Source organism: Lepidochelys olivacea (assembly GCF_965140295.1).
Source record: "Lepidochelys olivacea isolate rLepOli2 genome assembly, chromosome: 11".
NCBI lineage: Eukaryota > Metazoa > Chordata > Testudines > Cheloniidae > Lepidochelys > Lepidochelys olivacea.
The window spans coordinates 69,148,411-69,156,869 of NC_140421.1; positions in this window are offsets into that span (position 1 = coordinate 69,148,411).

Consider the following 8,459-nt stretch of genomic DNA (forward strand, 5'->3'; position numbering starts at 1 on the left):
CTTGGTGAATCTAAATTATAGAACAAACCAGCAGTTCTGGGGGGTTGTCTGCCCTATTTCTCGCAGTCTGCCCTTTGGGAAGCATTCTCAGTGTGGTCCAGCCGAGGCACCCAATCACAAGGGCTACAACAAGCAGGCCCTCACATAATGAAGCAACCAAAAACCTACCCAAAGTCTGGGAAGGACAGAGCGGCTGAGCAGGGATGCTCCCGGACAGAAGCCAGGAGGGGCACTGCAAGAGTGGAACCAATGGGAACTCCAGGGGAGGGGAAGAAGTTTATAACTAGGAGGAGTGGGCGCCCCACTGAAGAACTTACCAGTGGAGCAGGCCAGGAGCCGAAGGGTTTGCTGTAAGAATTGTGTTGCAGGGACTTTGCCAGTTGGATTTAGGCTCCTTCACCCTACTGGAGAAGAAGAGAACTAGAATTGCTGCAGGCTGTACGAATTGAAGGCTGTCTTTGCAAAGACTCAAGGGGAGTTTGAAGGAGTCTGTGCAACTATCGTCTGTGTCCCTCTTTAAGGAGCTGGCCATACCCTCCAGAGGGTTTGGACGCTATTCAACAGAGACTGAGAAGAGTGAATCCTCCCTGAGAAGGGCCCTTTAATGCTATATAATATAGATGATAGCTCGCTATATCAAGGTCCTGAAAAGACTAAACTCAGGTCTATACCCTAGCAGACGGGTAAGCGGAGTCACAGGAAAGGGGAAAGAAATAATATTCTTGACATTAGCTCAGTGCTTTCCCTGAGCCTGTTACACTTACAATCCAGGGCCGTTACGCTGCAAACACTTTTGCACGCGCTCGACTTTACTCACATGACCTTGGTAGGATTGGTTATGTGCTTACAGGTAGGTATGTCTGTAAGTATTCGCAGGATCAGGGCTTAAGCAGACAAGCGAGTAGTCAATGTGGGGAGGGCAGGAATACAATCAAATGTATAGCGTTTTGACATGCCTATAGGGCGGGTAAGAAACGTGCTGAGGCTAAGCCTCCCCGAACGAGGCAAGAAGTGCTGGATGCAGCGCACCTCTCTTTGGAGGCCCACCACCTTTGGACCGCCGCTGCCCGCAGCTCCCACAAAGCAGTGGGGGGGCACCAGCACCAGGACTGTGGCCCTGCCTGTGCTCCACCCCGTGGCCCTGCCCACGCTGCGCTTCTTTCGCCTGAGACTCCACCCCCGCTCTGCCTCTCACTCCTCTCCACCCCCTCTCCCCCGTCGCTTGCCCTTAAGGCAGGTGGGGGCAGAAAGAAGTGGGTGGCAGGGGGCTCAGGGAGGGGGCGGAGAGGAGATGGTGGGGGGCCTCAGTGGGAGGGGGCATAGAGGAGCAGGCAGAGGGGGCCTTGGGCAGAGAGGAACAAGTGGGAGGCTCTTGGGGGTGGAGATTTGTCAGGGATCTGTCCTGAGGAGGGATCTGATGGAGAAGAGGAGAATTGCCTCTTCTTTAACCCCTAGTTTGTGAGCTGTTTCTGGGCTCAAGCCTGCAAATCACTGAGCACTGTGACCATGACCCAACATAGCACTTAAAGTAGAGACTCGCCTTTGAACACCTGAATGGTCCCAGTGACTTTTCTTAAATGTTGCTTGTTCTTTCGTTCGATGGTACAGATCCCTATTGACTTGTGAACCTATAGAAGTACAAAGACCCAGTTCAGATGAATGTCCAAAACCTCGGATACTTACGTGTAGCTTGTCCAAATCCCGTTTTCTGGCTGGAGTATTACTCGTGCATTCTTTTAATTCCAGTAGTTTCAATATGTTCTGGTGAACCCAGACCAGAGACACTTCGAGAACAAGCCAGGAACACAAGAACAGCCTTTTGTGCAATATTGCAGTTCTTTCACTTCCACTCTTGGCTTAAACTAGAAAGTGCAGAGACGGGGCGGGGGCGGGGGGGAGACTTTTCAAAAGTCGGACAACTTTTTGCTCCTCAGAAAAGTTCAGCATGAGTTTAGATGAGGGGCCAGTTCCCATTTTAGCTGAAGGGGTTTGCCTCTCCCGCCAAATGACCCACCCCGTAAAGTGATCTCGCTGAGCACACAATTCGAGCACAGAACGATTAGGGAAGGAATAGGTCATTAATATTTCTGTTATGTTTATAGGTATTTTATGGGGCCATATCTTACCCATACTCAGAAAAAATCCTTTTCATTTCAATGGGAGTTTATATATAGACATATTAAATACAACAAAATGCATCCAGATTTCAAGGTAATTTAGCAGGCCCTGAGTGTCACATGCTGCCCTAGGTGCAGGGGTCAAAAAGAATACACCATAACTGGGTGGGAACTGTTAGTCTTCTTGGAGATAACAGAACTGCACCAAAATCATTGAGGCTGGCTCTATAGGGACAGGAATTCACATGAAGTGAGCACATTGGCAGGAGCTCCAAAAGAAATAAGAATTTTCAATCTACAAAGATAGTACTGACAATATACAAAGGCGGAAAAGCTTTTGGTTCCACATTTCTAGGGGACTTAAGTCATAACAGCTGAAAGGAACAACAGTTAACCCAACAAATACCTGACAATATCCTTTCACGTTCATCAAACTTCATTCTGTTTAAGGTTCGAAATGCAAATCTCATTGCAAATGTCAGGATTTGTCAAAATTACCCTATAAAATATATTAACTCCAAAATGCTATAAACGTTTTTATTCGTTGTCTTTGTTTCACATCCTGAAATGATGCAGGGCCATCTCAGGCTGCCAGGCATGGGTTTTCCAAGAGAAAGAAGAAACACTTCTGAATTAGAGCACTATTTGTCATCTCTTAAAATTCAGTCAATTGGTTACATTTATATAATCAGAAGCCAATGGAATCTATTGTTCTCATGGTTCTAAAACTAGACTGCACCGAATTGAAATACACAATTAAGAAGCTGTCCGATTCAAAGGCTGGCCTCCCACCAATGTAGAGAAACAGTGCAGTTAATTAATGAATTTAGCACGGAATCTGTCTGCTTCAGATTTCAGTGACATACATAGATACAAGGCATTTTACTGCACTTTACTGTTTTGCTGTTTCTTCCAGACTTTATCACATGCAAATTTTTTTCTGGTAGGGCTCCTCAGTAGAGCTGGTTGAAAATGTTTCCGTGGAATAGGTTTCCGTTAGAAAATATTGTTTTGTTGAAATCAAAGTGTTGCACAGGAAAGTGTCAATTCCAACAACAATTTTGATAGAAAAGATACAAAATCAAAATGGAATACTTTTTGTTTTGTTTTGACATTCATCTTGAATTTTTATATAATATCTATAGGATATAATTAGTTACATTTTGATATTGAAACACAACCTTTTGCCTGTATCAAAAGGAAATGCTGACATTATTGAAACATTCATTTTGATAAGAATCTTTAGGTTTTTCCGGAGCAAAATATTTCAGAATATTCCATAAAAAACATTGACTTTTGGCCCTGATGCACTGTTGGGATTTCCCACCAACTCTACGTCACAGGTTGAGAAGCTTTTATCACTGTGAAAGAAATGTACAATTTAGGGTGAAAATAAAATTGTCTGAAAATATTATTGTCCAGTAGGCTACAGAAGGGCAGATGATGGTAGCTTAGTATCTTTAAAGAATTACAACCCATACTCTATGGGGATCACATCTTAAAAGAAATCTTTCTCAAAACCCCTCCTCTGGCCTTCAAACAATCCCCGAACCTCTCCAAACTCATCATTAGAAGCAAGATCACTAGGACCAAAAGCCGCCAACTCAAAGCCAGAACAACAGATGCAAAACCTGCAGACACATCTCCTCTGCTACAATGATCAACACCCCCACCCCCAATCCACATTTCCAGATCCAAGGGTCCTTGTGATGTAACCCCACACAGGACTGGAAGGTGTTAAGGTGGCCAGGGAGGCCTACTAACTCAACAGGCTGCACCTGGAGGAAGAGCCAGGGAGCAGGGAACTGATTGCAAGCAGGCTCAGCTGGGCAGGAAGAGTTGGGGCCTATAAAGCCAGGAAGCTGGCAACAGACTGGGGCATCAGTCTTTCCCTGGGAGGAGGGTTTGGAGCTGGTACACCCAGAGAAAGGAAAGGAACCATCCAGGAGTGGTCGGAAGCAGTTCTGGGAAGTAGTAGTGAGGGTTGGGAGAGGAAAGCCTAGAACTGCTGGGTTGAGTGTCTCTGGACTGGAAGCCAGAGTTGAGTGTGGGTCTGGGTTCCCCTGCCAGCCACTGAAGAAGTGACACCCGAAGCAGCGAATGGGAAGACTGACTAGTACTGCTGAAGGAAAGACTTTGAAATACCCCAGAATGGGGGAATGCTGAGTGACCTGGCTGGAGAGCTGCGTCATGAAGAGGATGCTGCGGTTCCTGGAGTCAGAGAGGGGTTGCAGACCAGAGAGAGTGATGGAGTAATGGCATGCAACTGCAGGAAGGGCAGGATCCTGATGGGAGATGAGAAAAAGGGACCCAAGCCAGGAGAAGGACAAGGGGTCCAGAAAGCACCAGGAGGAGGCACCAGACAAGCCGTGAATGGAGCACCCCATCACAGTCCTACACATGCCTATCATAATGTGTGGTGTACCTCATCTAGTCCACTAAATGCCCCAACACCAACGATGTGGGTGAAAACAGACAATCACTGCGCTCTTGAATGAACTCTCACAGGAAAATGATAAAAGACAAAAACATCCTGTCACCTGGGCTGAACATTTCTCACTCCATATCGGACCTCTCAGTCCTCGTCCTCAAAGGAAAGCTGCACAGCACCTTCGAAGGATGAGCCTGGGAGCTTACATTCATTACTCTGCAAGACACTAAAAATCACGGGCTGAACAGGGACACTGGATTTATGGCTTATTACAACAATCTGTAACCCACTAACCCCACTTTTTGTCCTAGGACTGCAGAGGTGTTAACGGACCACTCCACATTGAATGGTCCCTTAGAATATGTGTTACCTACGTATTCTACCTTTTATATAGCTGTGACACTCTGAGCATGTTTCCCAACTCCGAAGAAGAGCTCTGTGTAGCTCGAAAGTGTCTCTCTCACCAAAAGATGTTGGTCCAATAAAAGATCTTACCTCCCCAACCTTGTCTCTCTTATGGCAATTATAGTCATACAGTCATAACATATAGCTCCTACGTGGATACTCTTACCCTGGTATATAAGTAACCCCAGTGGGGTTATACTGGTATAACTAGGGAAACCTCCTTGTGGAATCGCAGCCTCACGGTAGATCTACACTTAAACTGCGGCAGTGGCCCAGCTGTATTGCTTCAGTGAAGTTGCTAGCTACGCCAATGAGGGATTTTCCCGTGGTGTCACTACTCCACCTCCTGGAGAGGCGATTAATATGTCAACAGGAGAATTCTCCAGTCAACCTAGCACTGTCTAAACTATGGGTAGGTTGCTTAGGGGTGGGGATTTTTCAGCCTAAACTAAATCGTCCAAATTTTGTACCATAGTCAAGCCCTGAATGTGTCGAGTTGGTTCACTCCTGGGTTTAATTTTCAAACACTCCTTGATCTAGCCATATAGCTAAATCTCTCTTTCTTGGGGGACACTAAGTCCTTCTGGGCTCTGGCATGTTACTGAGCTTCTCTGCCTCCATTTCCCCAGTTATAAGATGGTGCTGATGTTTACCTCCCTCCTAGGGATGTTGTGAGAATTAATTATATGGAGCCAGGTTTCAGAGGGGTAGCTCTGTTAGTCTGTATCAGCAAAAACAACAAGGAGTCCTTGTGGCACTTTAGAGACTAACAAATTTATTTGGGCATAAGCTTTTGTGGACTATAACCCACTTCATCAGATGCATGGAGTGGAAAACACAGTAGGCAGGTATAAATACACAGCACATGAAAAGACGGGAGTTGCCTTACCGAGTGGGGGAGGGTCAGTGCTAATGAGGCAAATTCAATCAGGGTGGATGTGGCCCATTTCCAACAATTGACAAGAAGGGGTGAATATCAACAGAGGGAAAATTACTTTTTGTAGTGCTAACGAGGCCAATTTAGATGTGGTCCATTCTCAACAGTTGACAAGGTGTGAGTATCAACAGAGGGAAAATTATTTTTTGTGGTGACCCAGCCACTTCCAGTCTTTATTCAGGCCTAATTTGATGGTGTCGAGTTTGCAAATTAATTCCAGTTCTGCAGTTCCTCACTGAAGTCTGTTTTTGAAGTTTTTTTGTTGAAGAATTGCCACTTTTATTAAGTGTTATTTATTGTCTGTTATTGAGTGTCCAGGGAGATTGAAGTGCTCGCCTACTGGTTTTTGAATGTTACAGTTCTTGATGTCTGATTTGTGTCCATTTATTTGTTTTCATAGAGACTGTGCGGTTTGGCCAATGTACATGGCAGAGGGGCATTGCTGGCACATGATGGCCTATGTCACATTGGTAGATGTGCAGGTGAACGAGCCCCTGATGGTGTGGCTGATGTGATTAGGCCCTATGATGGTGTCCCTTGAAAAGATATGCAGACAGAGTTGGCAATGCGGTTTTTTGCAGGGATTGGTTCCTGGGTTAGTGTTTCTGTTGTGTGGTGTGTGGTTGCTGGTGAGTATTTGCTTCAGGTTGGGGGGCTGTCTGTAAGCGAGGACTGGCCTGTCTCCCAAGGTCTTTAGATGGAGCCAGATTTTCAGACCTCTGCTCACCTTTAGGCACCTAAACAAAGACTACATTTTCAAAAATGCACAGTATCCAGCAGTTCCTCTTGTGACACCTAGAGCTGAATTGTTCCCAGCCCTGTGCTGGAGCACAAAGCAGAGGGTAGGGTCAAAAGATCACTCCCTATTCAACCTGGTGCATACATTAAGGGGCCAGTTATAATTCTAACATACTGGGTATTTCGATGACCCTTGGTCTGTAAACTGCAGCCACCATTTGTGTGAAGGGCCAGAGAGGAGACCAAGAGAATTGGGGTTAGAGAGAGAAGGAAGGGGCAAATTTGGATCTCAGTTGCACTGGTGTAAATTTGGAGTAACTTTTAGAATGTAGGACTTTCCATACTGGATCAGACCAGGTCCACCTAATCCAGTATCCAGCCTCAGACAATGACGAGTACCAGCTACATCTGATAAAGGTGCAGGAAACCCTGCGGGAGTGGAAGCAGTTATGAAATTAGCTGAAATAGTAGCTGTTTCATGGCATGAGACATGAGAGTTTTATATCATACCCCAAACTCCAATTTGTTGCTTTAAATCTTTACTATTATAACTCTGGCCATTCTTGTTATCCAGATAGATGTCCAGTCATAGAATCATAGAATCATAGAATATCAGGGTTGGAAGGGACCCCAGAAGGTCATCTAGTCCAACCCCCTGCTCAAAGCAGGACCAATTCCCAGTTAAATCATCCCAGCCAGGGCTTTGTCAAGCCTGACCTTAAAAACCTCTAAGGAAGGAGATTCTACCACCTCCCTAGGTAACGCATTCCAGTGTTTCACCACCCTCTTAGTGAAAAAGTTTTTCCTAATATCCAATCTAAACCTCCCCCACTGCAACTTGAGACCATTACTCCTCGTTCTGTCATCTGCTACCATTGAGAACAGTCTAGAGCCATCCTCTTTGGAACCCCCTTTCAGGTAGTTGAAAACAGCTATCAAATCCCCCCTCATTCTTCTCTTCTGCAGGCTAAACAATCCCAGCTCCCTCAGCCTCTCCTCATAACTCATGTGTTCCAGTCCCCTAATCATTTTTGTTGCCCTTCGCTGGACTCTCTCCAATTTATCCACATCCTTCTTGTAGTGTGGGGCCCAAAACTGGACACAGTACTCCAGATGAGGCCTCACCAATGTCGAATAGAGGGGAATGATCACGTCCCTCGATCTGCTCGCTATGCCCCTACTTATACATCCCAAAATGCCATTGGCCTTCTTGGCAACAAGGGCACACTGCTGACTCATATCCAGCTTCTCGTCCACTGTCACCCCTAGGTCCTTTTCCGCAGAACTGCTGCCTAGCCATTCGGTCCCTAGTCTGTAGCTGTGCATTGGGTTCTTCCGTCCTAAGTGCAGGACCCTGCACTTATCCTTATTGAACCTCATCAGATTCCTTTTGGCCCAATCTTCCAATTGGTCTAGGTCCTTCTGTATCCTATCCCTCCCCTCCAGCGTATCTACCACTCCTCCCAGTTTAGTATCATCCGCAAATTTGCTGAGAGTGCAATCCACACCATCCTCCAGATCATTTATGAAGATATTGAATAAAACCGGCCCCAGGACCGACCCTTGGGGCACTCCACTTGATACCGGCTGCCAACTAGACATGGAGCCATTGATCACTACCCGTTGAGCCCGACAATTTAGCCAGCTTTCTACCCACCTTATAGTGCATTCATCCAGCCCATACTTCCTTAACTTGCTGACAAGAATACTATGGGAGACCGTGTCAAAAGCTTTGCTAAAGTCAAGAAACAATACATCCACTGCTTTCCCTTCATCCACAGAACCAGTAATCTCATCATAAAAGGCGATTAGATTAGTCAGGCATGACCTT